General features: G+C 41.9%; 1 protein-coding gene across 5 annotated transcripts in view; it reads right to left on the bottom strand.

Moving 5' to 3' along the window:
* The window catches only part of TBL1XR1 (TBL1X/Y related 1), a 161,098-nt gene that overhangs the window by 88,018 nt on the left and 53,712 nt on the right, over positions 1-19,368 (bottom strand). For all 5 annotated transcript variants that reach the window (XM_067536521.1, XM_067536524.1, XM_067536522.1 and 2 more), the window contains exon 2: positions 13,509-13,573. The gene's annotated coding sequence lies outside the window, so the exon portion shown is untranslated. The remainder of the gene's footprint in view (positions 1-13,508; positions 13,574-19,368) is intronic.

Raw genomic sequence — 19,368 nt, 5'->3', positions numbered from 1 at the left:
GGATCCTTAAGAGAAAGCTTAAGAAAAAAAAACTTGTTACCTACAATAACTGTTGTTTAATGAGATTTGCTTTGCACATATACAGTCCACTGCAGGAGTATGTAAACCCCATACACTGGAGTCAGACTTCTGCCAGCAGTACCACGTGTCCCTGCTCTCCTCATGCATTGAACAAGGCCATAAATGGGGCATGTCTGCTGCCTCCCTCTCCCTTCTCTCTTGGCACTTGTGAAATTATTGTCCAAAGTAGCAGGAAAATTACAAAGTTGGAAAAATGTACCTTTGATCCATCCTCCACAGAATTCTTGGGTTACATACTTTCTCCAGAGGGAGTCAAGATTGAATCCCAGAAGTTGGAGGCCCTCTGTAGCTGGGCAGTGCCCTGGTCCTTGTGGGCATTACAGAGGTTTCTGGGCTTTGCCATTTTTACCAATTGCTCATTCCAGACTTCTCAGGGTAAATAGCTCCAATGACCAACTTTGTGCAAGGCCACCAAATTGGTTTGGATTCCAGAAGCTCACCATGCTTTTGAACAGCTAAATGCTGCTTTCAGCACCACTCCCATTCTACTCCACCACTCCCAGCCCAGGCATTTATAGTGGAAGCCAATGTATCCAACGTAGCCATTGGGCCATACTCTCTCAAAGGCATGGTCCACAGCAAATGTTGTACCACTACACCTACAACTCCTGCAAACTCAGCCCTGCTGAACAGAATGATGAGATATTAAATAAGGAATTACTCACACTTAAATCAGCCTTTGAAGGGTGGTGCCATCACCACAAGGGAGCCACCCAGTGCAAGTCTTTTCCAACCATAAGACCCTGGAATATCTGCAGACTTGAGCCTTGAACCAAAGACAGTTCAGATAGGCATTATTCTTCTCTCAGTTCAATTTCATCATCACTTATCATCTAGGAACCAGGAAGGAGAAAGCCGATGCCTTATCCCAAAAGAAGAAATACTACCAAGAGAGCAAGGAGCCTATCAAAGAACCATCCTGTCACCTAAAACATCACAACTTCATTAGTGCCACAGTACACCAAGATCTGCTTGATCTAATTCCATCCATTTCACGGAGTGATCCATTAGCCCAGAAGGTAATAGAATAGCCTGAGCAAGTGAAAGCCAGAACTAAAATGCTATGCTCCATGCAGGATGGGATTACCTACCTCAATGGAAACATACATGGTCCACCAGGGCGCCTCTGGCTAGAAGTATTCCATCTCTGCCATGACACCCCACAGTCAGGCCATTATGGTCACCTTAATACAGATGGGCAGACGAAGAGGGTGGACCAATGGCAACAATACCTGAGGTGCTATATCAACTACCATCAAAATAAGTAGTGCCCTTGCCCAATGAATCCCCTCACCTCTCCACGCACCAGCTGAGCCAGCTGACAGATCTGCAGCTGGTGTGCTTCTGAACTGAACCCAAGAAACAGCTTTATGTGTTCATGCTTCATATTCTTCACTTCCTCACCCTTGTGTCCCACCCCGACACCAAATGGTGGGACCTTTTACCACCCAAGGAGGGCGAGGAACCCCAATAGGCCAGTCCTTAGTCCACCCTGGCCCCACGCCTGCCAGAGACATTAATTGGGAGCTCCTTCACGGAGCTGTGAGCACAGGCATGTACCTGGCTGTTCACGACTTCCCCCGAAACTTGACCTTTCTGTGGCAAGAGGGAGACTCTGGCACACATTTACATCAAGTGTGCCAGGTTGAAGCCCCTATTCCAGCTCCTCCAGAACCTCCTCAAGTTCTGGCTGCACTTTTCCCCACACCTCTTGATTTATGCATGCCCATCTATGGCCCCTCAAAGTCATGAGACCTCCTCATTAACTTCTTCCTAGCGTGCTGGCCAAGGTGGCCATTCACCATACCAGGAGGAGGAAGGTGGGGGGGGGTGCTCTGTGACTGTAGGGCCTATTTCCGATCCTCCCTTCAGTCATGTCTCCAAACAGAGTTCCTCTGGGCTATGTCCACTGGCTCCCTGGATGCCTTCGAGGAGCAGTGGGTGCTGTCCAGGGTTCTCTGCTCTATGTCCCCCTTGGGATCCCCGCTTTTTCATTTGTTGTCCTCTGTAATGTTGATGCCTGGGTTCAGTGGCTTCTCCCCTTAAGACTGGGAGGGAGGGTCCTTAAATGTGGAAGGGCTTGCACCCACCCATTCACAGAGCCTCAACAGGTTTTATCAAGAAACTGGTTCTCCTTCCTTCCTTATGCCAATTTCTCATACAACGTTGAACATACATCCACAGAGCAGAGCCCCTTTTTTGCAAATTTTGAGTTCCACCCTCACTTCCAACCAGCCTTGCCAGCAACCTCCCCAAATCCAGCAGCTGCCGACTAGATCCAACAAATTCACCATATCCAGGAGGAGCTTAAGGACCACCTCAAAGACCTGAAAAGGGATTACAAGCAGTACACAGACCATCGACACCAGGAAGACCCAGCTCTCATGGTGGGTCAAAAGGTCTGGATTGCACCAAAACACGTCCATATGAACAGGCAGTCCTGCAAGCTAGATCACCAGTTCTTCAGACTCTTCCAGATCTGTCAGCAAATTAACCCCATTACCTTCAAATTACAGTTCCCTCAGTCCCTTAAGGTAGAGTCAAAAAATTGGAAGGGACCTCAGGAGGTCATCTAGTCCAACTCCCTGCTCAAAGCAGGACTAACCTCAGCTAAATAATCCCAGCAAGGGTTTTGTCAAGTCGCAGCTTAAAAACCTCTAAAGATGGAGATTCCACCACCCCTCTAGGTAACCCATTCCACTGCTTCACCACCCTCCTAGTGAAAAACTTTTTCCTAATGTCCAACCTAGATCTCCCCCACTGCAATTTGAGGCTGTTGCTACTGGTTCTGTCATCTGCCACCACTGAGAACAGCCTAGCTCCATCCTCCCTGGAACCCCCTTTCAGGTAGTTTAAGGCTGCTATCAAATCTCCCCTCATTCTTCTCTTCTGCAGACTAAACAAGCCTAGTTCCCTCAGCCTCTCCTCATAAGTCTTCTGCTCCAGCCCCCTAATCATTTTTGTTGCCCTCCGCTGGACTCTCTCCAACTTGTCCACATCCTTTTTGTAGTGGGGGACCCAAAACTGGACACAATACTCCAAATGCAGCCTCACCAATGCCGAATAAAGAGGAATAATCACTTCCCGCAATCTGCAGGCATCTTGTTTTCCATGTATCCCTCATGAAGCCTTACAGAGAGGACCCCTTTCCTGATCAATCTCAACAGCCACCCCCACCAGTCCAGGTCCAAGGGTATGAGGAATATATAGTCCATGCTATCCCTCAACTCTAAATTGCAGAGAGAGAGAGACTGTACTACATAAATCGAATGGGAGGACTATGGTCCTGAAGAACACTCCTGGGAACCTGCTGCCCATGTCCCTGACCTGGTAAAAATGTTTCATCAAGGCAACCCAGATAAACCAGGCTCACTGCCCACCCGGAAGAAGAGCACCCCTGAAGAGGGAGGTAATGTAAAGGTCTGTGGACTAGAATCCAGGTCTGCAGAGCCTGAGGCAGCTGGCATTCCCACAGTACCACTGGGAGGCCATGCAGAGCTACAGCCAGGGAGCACTGTGGACAGTAGGTGCTACAGAAAGTACCACTCAAGAGGGCCAGAGTGACAATACTCTGCAGCCCTCTGATTTGCCAAGCACCCTATTTAACCCCAGGAGTTGCACCAAGAAGTTCTCTTGGCAACCACACAGAATTTGGTCTACTATAACTGCAGACCTTGCCTGCTCTCCGGTTTCTGACTCCAGCCTGACTCTGACCTTGATTCCTGCCTACTGATTCCAGCCTTGTACTGCCAATGATCTCTGACCCTGACGTTTGCTTACCGAACCTGGCTCTTGCAATTCCTCCAACTCCTGCTCAGTACTATTGTCCCTGACATGCAAACCCCAAGACCCGCCGTGACAGCTAAACCAGATCACTTACGCCCTGCCCCGGTCCCTTACATCACCAAGAACGTAAGTAATCCAAGTCTACAATGCAGAATAATCCACCAAACTTCTGAATTTACTGATGTTGGTAGCATTGAGACAGAGAGAGAGAGAGAGAGAGAGTTATAAAATGTATCAATCACTTTGACCATTCAGTCCCCGAGAGACTTTCATTGTGCTAGAGTTCAGAGTGGCAAACTAAAAAACTAAAGTCTCTCAAAAAAATTATATTCTCTGTATTATAACCACAAGGAGCATAAAAGTAGTGAATGAATCCTTTAAAACTGAAGTTTCAAAAATGCTAAAATCCCATCTCAGTCTGCTGAGCCAACAACTAACACAAGTGGATGACTTTATTGGCACTGCAGATACAGATTCAGGTGGGTCTCATCCCCTTCCATTACTTGTGCCCAAAGGCTCTGATGGAATCTTTATCTTTCTAAGGCTCATATAAAAACATTCTTCACAGATTCAGTCCCCAGCCAGCATACAACACAGACACTAAGCCTAGGACACCACATCACGTGCATCCATGATGCCAGCAAAACCAGCATCTTGGACACCTGGTGGATTGTCCAGTTAGGAGCTGAGGATTTCAGTACACAGTGTTTCCCTAACTTTTGAAAGGTAAACCCGCAGTATTTAGAAAAATAAAACCAATCCACCCTTCTTTAACCCTCCATGCATGGTTAAAGGCCTGCTCATACATAGAGTTTCATTATTATGTTACTTCTCCTATGCTTTGACGAGAAGTGAAATAGTTAACAAAATGTTGATATTTAAAGTATCATTGCTGTCCAAGTAAGCAACCTCTGAAACGAATAGGGCAGGTTACAACTCCGAGGTCAAACTTTAAGCTTGCTTTTTTTTTTTTTTTTTAAATACTGTATTCCTGAACTTGATCTAAATATGATACACATGATTAGATATGGCAACAACTGATGATAAATTTTCTACTTTTGCAATGCAAATCAAGTACAGATTACCAGAATCCGGAATATTGTTCCCCTCTGCTCATGTGGTAGCTGCTCCTAGCAAACACTAAGGCTGCATTTAATGATTACTTCACCTCCTTCAGATCTCGCAGCATGTGAAAAGGCCAAGGGAGGGCTCTGTGGAATGTGTGTGTTGCACAGGGATTGAGGGAAGGTTCAGTAATGATAAGATACCCCTTCTGAGATATTTTTTTCCAGTTCTCCTAGTGTACCCCTTTCGAGTGACAGGCCCATTCCTTCTTTTTAGGAGTGGCATCCAATCACTCTCCAACTGACTTTAGGGGTTACATGCCCTCTGGTTACCAACTATGATACTCAGCAGGCCCAGCTGGCTTGGCATGTGCAAGAATTTTCCTTCAGGAGCCTCTGGACAGTGCAGTAACACAGAAACAGCTTTTCCACAATAAAGTACAATTTAGTGGCCAAAAGATATACAGAACTCCTAGGCATGGGTCCAAAACAACAAAAAACCCAAATACATATGGTCTCACCTATGCTTAGCATTCCCGTCAATTCCATAGTTGGGGGTTGACATAGCCACACTCTAACCCCCAGCTTGCCTTGCTGCAGATCCTGACTGTCAGTTTGTGTCAGTTGGCCATAACTGACTACTTCCCCCCTCATCCTGCAGAGCAGATGTTAGCTGATAAGTGTCTTTATCCTCAGGTTCTCAGTCTTGACAAAACATCTGTATAACCAGGGTTGGAGTTGAGGAGTCATCTCTTCACAGCTATTAACCTAACTACTGTGTTGGGATGCTCCTTTTCTAGGCCACTGTGTTGTCCTTCCTGCTTGCTTTCTCTGACAGCCTCTTGTAATCTAACCCCGTAGCAAGTAACCAATCAGAAATACATAGAGGCATGCACGATATTCATAAAAATAATGCAGTTACTTCCAGGTCCTACATACTTTTTAATGTAATAAGAGCTCTGCATTTCAGGAAAGCACTTAACTCAAGTGCACAGCTCCTATGAGTCACAGGAGAAGCCCTTGTAAAGTATGTTGGACAAGGTCTTCTGGTGGTATCTAGTCAAATATTTCCAGAGTATGGAATTTGCACCCTCTATTGCCAATATTTTGCAAGACAGCAGAACTTTGGAGTCCTGGAGAAAGAAGTTCCAGGGCTGGAGTTAGAAAAAATATCCTTTTAGTTGCAAATAGAGTATATTTGATATGGAAGCTACCGAAACACAAACATTCCCCTTTTCTCCCCTCTTCCCTCAGAGTTAATTGTCAGAGCAGATATGTTTTTAACCATGTAACCTAAATGTTCGAACAGTTTCTATATGGATAGGTTATAATAAAGTTTCACAAACATTTCACCTAATTTTTCCATATTGCAGCTTAAATCAGCTGCAACTTATTCTAAAATTATTGAATAATGGAAAAATCTAGTCCCTACAATTTGCAACATAACATGATATATTTATACATAGTCAGTGTTATCTAGATTGGTACCTGGCTAAATCCTCTAACTTTTTCCCCGTACTTTACACAGCTTTTACCATCTTTACCACTTTTTCATCTCTCTCCAATTTGTCAAAGTGTGATTTAAAATGTGATAGCCAGAAGGGGAAGTTACTTACCTGTAACTGGAGATGTGTGGTCCCTATCTGAATTCCACTGAAGGTTTTGCCCATGAGCCATGCACCTGGAGTCGAAGCTTTTCAAAGTAGTAGTGTCTGTCAGTCCGTTCATGTGCCCTTGCATTGCCTTGTGGTTTGACCTGAGATGATAAAGGGCAGGGCGGACCGACCGTGCCTTAATTCCTTCTCCATTGCAGACCTACCCGATCTGCAGCAGAAGGAAATAAGAGTGGAAATGGAATACAGATAGACCACACATTTCAAAAAACCTCCGGTAACCTCCCATGCTTCTTCAAGTGAAGAATTGGATCCCTACTGGATTCCACTGAGGGTGATTAACAAGCAGTACCTAGCTAGGAGGAGGTGCAAGGAAGATGACAGAACTGTGGAACAGAGGACCACTGCACCAAATGAGGCATCTGTTGCAGAATCACGCATTAGAGCATAATGAGAAGAAAAGGTGTGTACTGAACTCCATGTGGCCACCTTACATATGTCCGCAAGGGGCACATTGTGGAGTGCTGCAGTAGTTGATGCCTGCACTCTCATGGAATGGGCCCATATCCCATCTGGTGGGGTCTGTCCTGATAGTTGATAGTAGAGTGTAATGAACCCCAAGACCCACTTTGAGATTCTCTGAGTGGAGATGGCCTATCCTTTAATTCTCTCCACTATGGAAACCAATAGTCTCTTTAAAAGACTTCCGGAAGAGCTTTGTCCTTCATACGTAAAAGGTCAGGACTCCATGGACAACGAGGGAATGAAACTGCTGTTCCTCATTTGAGGCATATGGTTTGGGAAAGAAGGTTGGCAAATATATGGCTTGGTTGAGGTGGGAGCAGGAAAACACTTTTGATAGAAATTTGGGATGCAAGTGCAGAAAAACTTTATCCTTATGAAATGTGGTGAAAGGGAGGTTTGCCCTCATGGCTTCCAGTTCATCAACCCTTCTTGCAGAGGTGATAGCCACCAGGAAAGCGACCTTCATGGAAAGAAGAGAAAGGGAGTAGGAGGCCAGAGGTTGAAAGGGAGAGTTCATTAATGATGTAAGGACTAGGTTGAGGTCCCATTGAGAAGCCATAGGCTGAATGGGCGGCTGTTTATGTACAAGGTCCTTCCAGAATCAGGCAAAAATCGAATGTCCCTCCACCAGAGGGTGGAAAGCGCTAACAGCTACTGTGTGTGTCCCGATGGAGTTGAGAGCGAGTCTCGAGGCCTTCAGATAGAGGAAATAGTGTAAGAGCATCAGGAGTGCAACAGCCTCCAGGGGCAAGACCTTTCTGTTGGGCTCAGGAAGTAAAATGCGCTCATTTAGTTTGGTAGGATCATCTCGTGGAATCCTTTCTGCTACTGGAGAGGACATCTCATACTGCCAATGAACATTCGCACGCCAGCAGAGGTGTCCATCCAAAACTTGCCTGTCAGGTGAAGCGTCCATGGATCGGCGTGTCTGAGTCTGCCGTTGTGTTATGTGAACAGTTTTGGAAATGTCAGGAGCGGGAGTGGAGGATGTTTTAACATGCAGAGAAGCAGAGGAAACCAGAACTGGCAAGGCCAGAATGAAGTGATCAGGATGACCGTCATTCTCTCCCATCAGAGTTTGTTAAGGACGTGTGGCAAGAGTGGGGAGGCCAGGCATAGTTGATCCGGTTCAATCAGTCCACAACCAGGGCTTTGTCCTATCAATGGGCTCCGAGTCCTTCCCTTGAGCAGTACTGAATCACTTGTTGTTGTGGTAAAATGAAAAGAGGTCCCTGACCAGAATGCCCCACAGACCAAGAACGTCCATGATTACCATTGGAACCCTCTGGTAGTAATGCCTTCAGAACATAAGCTGTGGACCATGCATAGTATCCAAATTCTCAGACTCAGAGAAACCAGAGTCCTGTACGAATGGGGGCACCAATGGGACTGACAAAACGGTGTGATGTAGGAACATGAGCAGAGGGCAGCACATCCAACAAAGGAGAGGGGGCCCTCTTAGCAGGCAAATGGACCAGAACACACGGGGACCTCATCTGTTCCAAGGCAAGTGGTTCATGAGGCCCAGGAGCACATCCAATTTTCCCCGGCATCAATGGCACCTGGTCCATGGACAGAACTGGGACCAGTAAGTCGGCCTGCCCCAGGACCAACAATTCACACTGTGCCAGCGGAGCCCGTGAAGGAGAGGTGCATGGTTCACGAACTGGGACCGGCAGATCCAGCAAACAAAGTGACTTCTTTTCGCTCTTGTGGACCTTGGAATGCTCCCCCCCTCCTCCAAGGCTGGGGCTCGTGAATGGTGGAGAGTCTTTCTTGGATCTGAAGAAAGACAATTGCCATGCTTCTGTGCATGCTTCCATGGATCATGGCTAGGTCCCAGCACGGGGTCCATAGCGCTGGTACCTGTGGAACCCAACTGGGAGTCTTTGGTAGGAGGCGCATTCCTGGACTGCTCAGGTTGATGTATGGGACGGGGGAGAGGGGTGAAGAGGTTCCCTGGCCAGGAGCAGATTGTGGCCCAATGGCAACCTCCATGAAGTGCTTCTTAAGGCATAGGGCCCAGCCTTCTGGAGTATGACAGGGAAGGGGAGGCAGATACTGTGCACCTGGATGCTTCCCCCAAGCAGTACAGACAGTGTTGGTACTTGTCGCTGAGTGAAAACGAGAGACGGCAGGAAGCGCAGACCCTGAATCCCAGTGTCTTCAGGGCTGTGGGGAGGGGGGCAGGAGGGCCCAAAGTCCTTAATCCTGTAAAAATTACTACAAACACTAAAACTACTACAAAAATCAGTAAAAATCCTAACTCACTATACAAGAATAAAAACAGTTTTTCTGGAAAGTTTTTAGTGTGTCATCAAGGACAAAGAGAAAAGCGGAAGCTCCGACTCAGACAATACGGTGGTAGGAAGGAACTGAAGAGCTAGTCAGTCCACTCTGCCCTTTATCGCCTTAGGAGAAACCACAAGTCAATGCAAGGGCGCATGTGTGGACCAACAGACACTACTACTTCAAAAAGGTCCAGGTACGTTGCACATGCACATAACCCTCAGTGGGATACAATAGGGACCATCATTCGAAGAAGTGAACACTTTGTCCCACTGAAGCCTAGCCTGTGCCAAATGAAGCAGAATCAATTTCTGCATTCGTTTTACACAGGATATTTTGATTATTAAAACCCAGCATGGCATTTATCCTTTATGTAATACACCACATAGTTGACTCATTCAGTTGATCATCTACAATAAACTTGAGCTTATTTGTGGCCTGCTGCATTCAGACATTTTATACTTTTCAGTTTTATTATTCCTTCCTTGGTGAATCACTGACTCTCATTTATTGACTTTTAGACCATTTCTTTGTTTTACCAGGGTCATGTTATATTTCAGTTGCAGTCTGAGTACTTATGTTGCCTTCATACTGGTTTCGGATTTGATTAGTATATTCTCCACCCCATCCAATGGAAATATTGATAAAGAATTATTACTTACTGGTTTATTGGTGATAGAGGCAACAAAATCCCCTATGGAATCTCACTCAAGATCACCCAACTTCAAAGGAAACTATTACTAATTCCTTTGGTATTTGATTTTTATAAAGATAATTGCAAACACCTTATGAAAATTATAGTTATTTATAGGAAAATTGGAAAACTATGAGAATGTAATTTGGAACTATGACAAACTTTAGTTTAAAAGTCAAGATACACTTTGAACACTAAATTCTCTCTCTCAAGTAAGATGGGTATCCTATCAAATAGCAAAAAAGAAAAGTTAGTTTATTATGATCTTTTATTGATAAACCCATGTGATCTAGTGATTAGAGCAGGGGACTAGCAGTCCAGAATTTTATTCCTGACACATTCACTATGTGAATAAAGCAGGAGCTGTGAAGTTTTGGGCTCCTAGAATAAGTAGTAATACAGAGTCATCTGTCTTGACTTAGTAGGAATTATTTGTTAAATTGAGCCACCTCCTTCATGGTTTTCTCTGAAGGCTGTCAAGAACACTGAAGACTGTAATTTTTGTTTGGCTACAGTGAAATACTGTAAAACTTGATAGAATTCCCATTAATTCAATTTCAAGATTTTCCTTAAAAAAGGAAAATGTATTTTACCTTAATTATTTACGTGCTGTTAACATAGTTATTCATTTTTACATTGAGTATACAGTGAATTAATTAAATTAGAAAGGCACAAATTAGAGAATTTGTGAGATTTTTGTGTTTTATACTTGTTTCTGACTGAAAAGCTTGAAAGGACACTGACACTACAAAAAAAAAAAAGTGTTGGATCATTAAGTAGAAGGATCAGACATACTTGGGGCTCAATCCTACAAAGGTACTGAGCACCAGGATCCTCATCAAGCCAAGTACTTAAGCATGTGCTTTACTATTAACATCTGGAGTAGTGCCATTGACTTCAGTGTGACTAGTCACATGCTGAACATTAGAAATGTGCTTTATCTTAAGTATTCTTCTGACTGATGGTCTGGCACTTAATATCTTGCAGGATTGAGCACTTTATCCATAACACAAGACATTGGTGTTTGGGGGAAGAATACAAATAGCTTTCCGGTCACCTACTGTCACCATTTTATCTACAAAGTCCACAAGTAAAACAACTAGTATAGTAATGCCCACATTTGGGATGATGAAAAACTTGTCTAACCTGTCCATTAGAATTACACTCAAATACTAACAAAGATAATTAAAAGATGAGTAAACAGTCCTGAAATAGTTGGGATAGTAAAATACGTCCCATGTCTGTAGTGAAGAGCATTTCTAGATGCTTCAAGTAGCAGTTAAGTATCTTCTATGATTACTGTACCAAATAGCATGCCCTTGAGACTGTACAATCCTGCATTTCTGATGTACTTTGTGGGGAGAGAAAATTAGAACAAAATGCAATAAGATTTCAAATACAGACTCTTCTCAATATTTTAAAATTTAATGAAGTATTAAGATCAGCTTAATATAGAATGAGTCATGTTTTTAAAGGAAGCAATAACACAGAACTGTATTTCAAATCTTGGCTAAATGATGTTCAGCTAGTCTGAAATAAAAAGAAATCAGTATTGCTTTCTGGTGGAAAGCAAGTGAGATTAAGAAATAACATTTTGGAGCAAATAGAAAGGTCTGAGGGTACAGCTAGCCTCACACTTTTGGACAGTTAGTGCCATTCTACCCTGAAAAGTGACTGAATGAGATTGGCAGCAGCTTACTCAACAGATCTGCTCCCTGTGTGTGAAATTCATCACAGTGTCAGCATAATGCCTATGAAACAACCGAGTCCTATTTTATGGGTTTAGCTGAGTGTTAAGAGGTGCATTAGGGTTTGGGTAGGTCCTCTGTAATGTGATTTTCTCTAAGTTATATCTGCTCTCCTTAAAATGGAGAGACAATAATGTATTATGTTTTACCCCTGGTTGTCTTGTACAGCCAACACAGCTTTTCAGTCTTGTGAATCATCAACAGCGTGGTTTACTAAATTCAATATAAGAACAAGTCAGTTATATCCATACAAACCCACTGCCTTCTTTGGTGTTACTAGAGCATAATAGGAAGGCAGTGAGGTTGTAAAAGTTTAACTAAGCCCATAATTGACTTGCAGATTTTTAATACTCATGATTATACAAAGTGAAGAACCCAGTTTAACTCTCAGAATCCAAGTGGAATTTTTCGGGTTCTTAGTTTAAAAAAAAAAAAAAAAATCCTTTTTATTTATGAACCAAGCACATTTGACCTGGAAATCTTTGACAGACAAACAGAGCCCAAAATGCCATTTTTACAGAGTAATTTTTCAGGTTAGTGCTACAGATTAAGATTTTAAAAGTGCTGCATTGTGACAAAAGAACATCAAAACTGCAAGGAGGGCAAATGCACATGCAGCTGATCAGAGGTAGGGGCAATATTTTGCAACCCTTTCCCCGGTGCTCACTTCTACAGTCTTCTCCCCCAGCCCTCACTTCTGCTCTCCATCTGCTCAACCATTGCAAAGCAAAAATAACTTAAAAACAGTCTGCAAATTTAAACATGCAATAGTCTACAATGCTTATTAACATTACATGGAGGCAGTGAGAGAAGATGACATCAGCCTTGCCCATTTCTCTGTGAGCAAGGAGTAACTTCACTAGTCTTATGCTGGCAAATGTGTTGAAACAAGAAACCGCTAGCACTGCATAGTTTTTTTAACAAGACAAGCTGTTAGTATAGAAATTAACTTGCAAAAGCACCCTACTAGGGATAGAGGATATCTAGCCTATCACCCATTTGCCCATGCTCTTCGCCAGAAAAAGAAACAGAAACAGTTACCAATAGGGTGAAGGTACTAATAAAATGTTCAAACTATTTGTTGAAAACTAAATATGTTTCTATATTTGCCCACAAGATTAAATACGGAAATATTTTTAAATTCCTTTGTCAACTGGTGTAAAGCTTTGGTTTTTGATACAGAAAATTCTGCTTGCATGCTAAAAACAAGGCCTGATCTACACTACAGGGCTAGGTCAACGAACTGCTTAGTGTCAACCTAGCTGCAGAAGCATCTTCACTTATATTTGGCTCCCACCAAAGTAAGTGCCTTTCTACACCGATTTAGGAACACCACCTCCTTGATGGCATAGCTCACAGTCTATGTAATTCGGTTAATGCAGCATCAGTGTAGACACTGCGTTGCTTATGCCAACTGTTACTAGCTTTCAGGAGCTGTCTCACAATGCCCCACATTGACAATACAATCGATACAAGTATTCCTGTTGAGTATGCACACTGCCAACACAAGGAGCCAAGTGTGCGCACACACACAAGTGATTTAATAATTGCAGTGGCTAAGTGCCAACGTAAGTTATGTCGACATAATTTTGTAGTGTAGACATGGCCAGTTCTTTCAAAAATATTATTTACAATATAAGGTTGACTTACAGTAACACTAGAGGAAAGAATCATACTGCTTTGCTTAGGCAGTTAAAAGTGTACTTACCATTGGCAGTGCATTGATGTAGGGAAGTTCTCCTGTCCACTGCCTCCAGTCACAGGAAGATGATGCTGAAAAAGAAATGGAGACAAAAAAAAAAAAAAAGGGAAAAGATTTAACATTTAAAAACAGAGATGCTAACAGAGTAAAACACAGATTAACAAATAGCATCAGTTGTGGAACTAGATGCTCAAGGAATCGGTAAGAGGCACTGAAGTTTTCACCTCAACATTCATATATAGACTAAATTAGTAGTGATTGGGAATGATAATAATGACCATTAGTTTTCAGTCCTGTTGCTAGTGGAGAGGTATCCACATCACAAAAGTTACCCTTGCAATTGTTATCCTTGTGGAAGTACAGAACTTATGAATAAGTAACTATGGAGAATGAACTGTTATGCCATTAGGCCACTGCATGCTTGCACCCATATCCAGTGGGAATCCACACAGGCACAATGGTCCATCCCCAAGGAGCCAATAGCTGGACCATGTCCTTTGATATATTTGTCCAGAGACAGGTCCTTAGATGTTGACATTGTTATTGCCCATGCCAAATCTGTTCTGAGCATAAAGGACTTCAGTCTCCTGTGATATTCATGAAACACTTTTTGTAAGCACTAAAACAAAAAGTTCTTCCATTGGTTCGAACATAGACCATTCATTTTGAATGATGAATGCTGGTTGGAAGTCGTAAGTTACATATTTTCCTAAGGCATACATTACATTACTCAATATAAGAATACACACTTATAAGAATGTGCAAACCAGTTAGTTTACCAAGTTGCACAATAACTTAGAAAATAGAGGAAGTCAGCTTTTCTTAGCTGCATGAATACATTTGAAAAGAAATATGTAATAAAAATCCTGCAGGTAGAACATTCAAGAGCGGACTGCTGTTGAGGAAGATTATTTTTAAGCCTGCCAGCCTTGATGGTGTATCTTTTTTTTTTAAAGATTCTATCCCTTATTCTCCAAATGAATGTTTTTAAAGACACAAAACCCAGAAATAATTAGAGTAATAATTAGTTTGTGCAAAGACAGAAGTATACTGTAGAACAATATTTGCAAGCACGTCAGATATCCAAATAGCTGCTCACTGCAGCCATGTTCACGCCCCTTTTTATTCACTACTTACAAATAAATTTTTGTTCACACAAATGGTTGGGGAGTGGCTGCTCTCCATATGAATACCCATCTTTGCAAGATTATTTGCTATTAGCTATTTTCCTTTTCATAAAATAAAATCAGTCATCCACTCAGAGAGCAGAAACAATGCCATGTGACTTAGGGGGACCAACCACATAATGGGCAACAAAACGTTTGTAAACAACCTACGAAATAAAATTTATTACATGAACTGTTTAACCAATTATGAGCAACAAACAACTAAAAGTTCATTCACCCACAGAAAAATTATTCATTGGTCAAATTTTTACAAGAATTAAATTGGTCAAATAAGTGGTTATGAAAAGTCAACAAATTATTATTTTAAAAAATCCTCTGCAGAAGAAATTAATGAGTTTACACTATTCCCAGAACATACTACAAGCTATCTATAAGCACACATCAGAAAGAAATGTAACCTTCATAAAGCAAGTGTATGGCAGAGGATAAGAATGAATGCAAAATATGTTGGGAATTCAGATATTTGTAAATGTGCTCCTTCTCCCCTGCTTAGCTGTATTAATAATACAGAAAATAGAATCAAACGAGGAAAAATCCACTTGTCAAGTGGCACGATTTTTTATGTGGAAATAACGAGTTTGTTTTTACACAGTTAGAGCCTCGGATTAGGACAGAAGAGAAATCTTCATCACATCACTCAGCAGAAACAGTAAATACACACATTACTTGCCTATAATTGGAGTTCTCTAAAAGATACTTCTTGAGACGCATGCTGATTACTTTGGGAGCAGACTAAATCACTGCAAGGTTTGTATCACAATGGAATAGGTTGGTGGACAGTGGAAGATGATAAAATCCAGCTTTGTAGCATAGTTATAGGTGTGACGCAGTTTGTGTTGTTTTATTTATGCAGATAGTATGAGGTGAATCCAAGTAGGTGTAAGGGAACAGATAAAAACAGTCGGGTACAAGAAGAGAGGCTTTTTTCAGCCTAAATTAGTTGCCAGGATTGTCTTTCTCCAATTCCTTCCTCTCCCAGTGTTAACTTCAGAGTGCAGTTCTTAAGGTCAAAGCTATAGAGAGAGAGCTCTGACTCTGTTCTGTGGGAGAGGCTTTATGTCATAACAGACTTGTCCTCCATTTTAAATCTAAACACAGCCCTGACAAATTGAGCAGCTGGAAGCAAATGAGTTACAAGAGAACACAGAATGGGAAAAGAAAACAGAAAAGGAGACTAAGCAGGGCAAATAAAAAGGGAGCTCAGTTCTCAGAGGTATTTCAGGATTCCCTATCACATCCTTTCTGCTAGTTTGTCAAGCCCATAATTCAATCAGGAAAAATAATCTGCCACTAATTTTGCCTACCAGGACAATGAAGAATGGTAAAAGTTCAGAGCTGTGGAACAAAGAACCTCCACATAAATGTGGGATTACACTTCTTCGCAGGAAGTAGCCACACAGTGTCAGGTCTCCACATGAACACTCACTCATCCATGGGAGTAATCTCTCAGGCTATTCAATATCCACTTATTTGCAATATATTCACTTTTGACAGTAGCAAACCCAGCATCATAAGCAGATAGCTTCCAACTCAAGGAGGACTTTTTCCTCCATTCTTTTCCTGCGTTTGCACTGCTCCAATAATACAGCTGATACACTGATCTGCATGTGACGCTGTTGGTTAAAATCTAAACCTTCCAGGACTAGATCAGTGCCTGGGCAGTTCTTCTTAGCTGGGAGAGCTACCTCCCAATCCTTCAATGGTAACGTCAAATGTTTGAAACCCACTTATCTGAAACCCCCCTTTTACAGTGTGTGAACAGGGTCATATCTCTTGCTACAGTCAGAAGACGTGACCCTGATTCAGGTAACAGGAAATTTCAGAAGAGTGAGTATTGGATAATTGAGAGAGAAGCAGTCTGGGGACAGAAGCAATTTAACTCAACTTCTTGAGCTAAATTGATCAGACTAAGCAAAACGGCTTTAACTAAGACTATCTAAAAGAACAACTGCAAATATATACATGTGTATGTAAAATTGTACACCTTTGATTATAGTCCTTTCTCCAAACATGGTTCTTATGTTGCTTATCTTCTTAGATTTTAAGTCCTTTGGGACAATGACTATATCTTACTGTGTTCTTTACAGCAACTACCACAATGAGGCCTTGTTCCTGATTGAGGCCTCTGGGTGCTACTGCAATGTTAATGGATGTAAATAATAATGGATTGATTTAGGTTCATTACTTTAACTAATATCTAATCCACTCCCACTTCCCATCATCTTACTTAGGTTCCTCTTCCTAGACTACTTTCCCCAGAAATTCTTTCAAATCTATAGTGGGGCATTCTGAATAATCTGAAGGCTTTTGGGTGTTCAAGATATTTTTATAATCCTAGTCCTATTGAATTAGTGATACAGATAAGGGGACTTGATTTATTAAATGCATCTGTTTTAAACCTGACATTGACTTTTTGTCATTGTTCTTGTAGCCTCTTTTAAAGGGATAATCACCTTTTGTTTGGCACAACCCAACCACCAAACGCATTAAATATGAAGTATCAAATTCAGCTATAAGAAAATAAAACAACAGAAACTGAAATGGTGAAATGTTACAGCACCCATATATGAGAGGCCATCACAATGTCTGATCAAAAACCAAAGGGTCAATTGAGCCTGAATAACTCCCACTTGTGTTAATTAGTTGTTGACCCTAACTTTAAACGTGAGTTTTCTACATGACTATATTGCATTTTAGAACTACTCTGGTTTATCATCTGTAATTGAGCCCTTGAGAACCAAGTTTCCTGAGTGCAGATAACCTTCTTGGAAATCTTTCACAACCCTATTCCAAATTATTCCACTGGCATTTGTTAATTTGATGCATGCCTCGAGACCAAATTGCAGACGACTACCACTATTTATTTTGTTGAATTTTAGAACGTCTATCATATTATCAGTATCACTGCTTGTTATGTGATTTGGACCAGGTAATTAATACCAATAGCAAGTTAAATTACACAAAGTGTGTGAATGACAAAAATCTCTCTAAAAGCATCACACCATAAATGAAACAATGTAAGGTCAAAACAAACTGGCTTTAAGTTTAGGTCCTCTATACACTACATGTGAGATTTTTAAAAGCACTCAGCATTGGCCTAATTTTGTTTCTGTTAAAAGTCAGCTTCAAAGGGAGCAAAGTTAAGTCACCAAAGTTAATGCCTTTGAAAAAGCCCTCCGTACAAGGTTTTTTGATAGCTTGTCTGACCCAGTTCAACAAATACTGCCGAATTGTGTCTACACAGCAGCTTCCTTTACAACAAAATGATGTACTTACCGTTCTGTGCATCCTGACATAACACCATGCCTAACTACATATAGGTATATTTTGGGAAGCTATCCTCCAATGCTTCATCAGAGAAAAGAATACCCAGAGGTCATGTACACAGAGCAGCACGAACAACAGTGTAAGGATAATGAACCTTGACATGTTCTGCTGCAGAGAGCTGGATGGAAGAAAGGAGCTCCATCCAAACTGAAGAGTCCCATCTATGCTGCCAAAAACAGTGTGCCAACCCAGTTTCAGAAAGACAACTATGAGCCAGCCTGTGCTGCTGCCAGGGTGATGCACTCTGAGCTGCCATGGTTACCAGCAAGCGTTAATCATGATGTATGTAGATAAAACCACAGTTAGAGCCAACCATGTCACCAAATAGCTACAAACTTGGTTAAAAACGTGCATTATATATAGAGCCTTGTACCATTCCTTTAATAGAGTCCTGTTTCCAGCCTAAACCATTGGCAGAACAATGGTTTTCCAAAGCTATCTGTCAGAGTGCTTAACCATTCAGCCTACAAACACACACCCTTTCATCTGTTTCACAATAGATCCTATATGGAGAAAGTAGGATCAGTTCTGCTAAAAATCTGGATTTTGTGTGGATTTTAAAAGAGGGTTTCATTCTTCATTTGAACTTGTGCACTCATGTTTTTTTTCCTGATCTTTTTAGGAACATGTTGTTTACATTTCACTTGGAGATGCTACTTTCAGAGATCTCTATATTGCTTGAGTTTTCACAACCAATTTACTCATTCAGTTTTGTTCTTTGTGGACTACAAAAGTCTTAGATACCCACGGTGTCTTGGCTGCTAGACTCTCTTTGGATGTACAGATTTTTTTCCAGCTATGTACTTGGAATGGGAGCCACAACCAAAATGAAAATAGGGCTAGGTATCAATATAAGTATTAGATGTGTTCTTTTTCATCACCATGATCTGTTTGTTGGAACCAATAGTAGCTAAGTTACTAGGCCTTTCTGAACAGCCCTGGGCTTGGACATTAGGAATGGTATGGAACAGAGCCACAGCACTCTCTCTGGCTATGGCACCTTCTTAACTACCCCCATTTTAAGTAAGTAATGAATGACTTAGTCATTGCCTTTCTATTTTTCTCCCCCCTCCCCCCTCCTTTTTTTAAAAACTGTTTTGGGTGCTCGAAATAAAATAAACCTGAACTTGGGGGTTCACAGTAGCCCTACTGAAGAACCATACTGGATTTGTCCCTAGAACTAGAACTCATAGTAGGGCAGTTGTAGCACTGTAGTTAAACGCTAAACTAGTTTCAAGTTTAACAGCCAATTTCACTAAATGTGCTAAAATCCACATGCACACTCAGATTGTCTTGAAAATTGCTGTGCCTTATGCGGGTCCTGGGTAAGTCCAACTGATCAATTGTGAAGA

Source organism: Emydura macquarii, unplaced genomic scaffold (assembly GCF_026122565.2).
Source record: "Emydura macquarii macquarii isolate MOO-44397 ecotype Brisbane River unplaced genomic scaffold, CSIRO-AGI_Emac_v2 contig_3603, whole genome shotgun sequence".
Taxonomy (NCBI): Eukaryota; Metazoa; Chordata; order Testudines; family Chelidae; genus Emydura; species Emydura macquarii.
This window is presented reverse-complemented; position numbering and strand designations above follow the sequence as displayed.